Genomic DNA, 497 nt, shown 5'->3' with positions numbered 1-497 from the left:
CAGCGCGGGTGATATTTAATAAATAAATAAAATGGCCGGATGGTTGACTAGCTCCTCAGGAAGGGGGGAAAAAGCACGTCTCTATTTATTGTGATTGAATATTTGCTGCTCCCTAACTCGGCCTCTTATTCATGTGCTTAGACGCGCACGCACGCTTGCCCTTAACCTTCCTCTAAACTGAGGTAGCATAGTAGAGCCCCAATCCTCATGGTGCTAGGCGCTGTATCAACACATGACAACTGGACAGTCCCTGCCCTGAAGACCATACGCAATCCACAGACCTCATTGCTTATGCAGAACAAGCTTATGCACCATTGCTGTCTATGCAAGTTCTGCAATTAAGTTGTCATGGGATCTAGATTCGACCTACACAGATTTAGGGATGTTCTGTCTGTTCATCACAAATACGGTGAATACGGGGATGCAGGCTGCCCCCTTCCCCATTGCAAACCATACACTATAGTCCCCAGCCCAGACAGAAACTAGCTGTAGTTTTA

Source organism: Alligator sinensis, unplaced genomic scaffold (assembly GCF_000455745.1).
Source record: "Alligator sinensis unplaced genomic scaffold, ASM45574v1 scaffold569_1, whole genome shotgun sequence".
In the NCBI taxonomy this organism is placed as follows: Eukaryota; Metazoa; Chordata; order Crocodylia; family Alligatoridae; genus Alligator; species Alligator sinensis.
Note: the sequence above shows the minus strand (reverse complement) of the source record.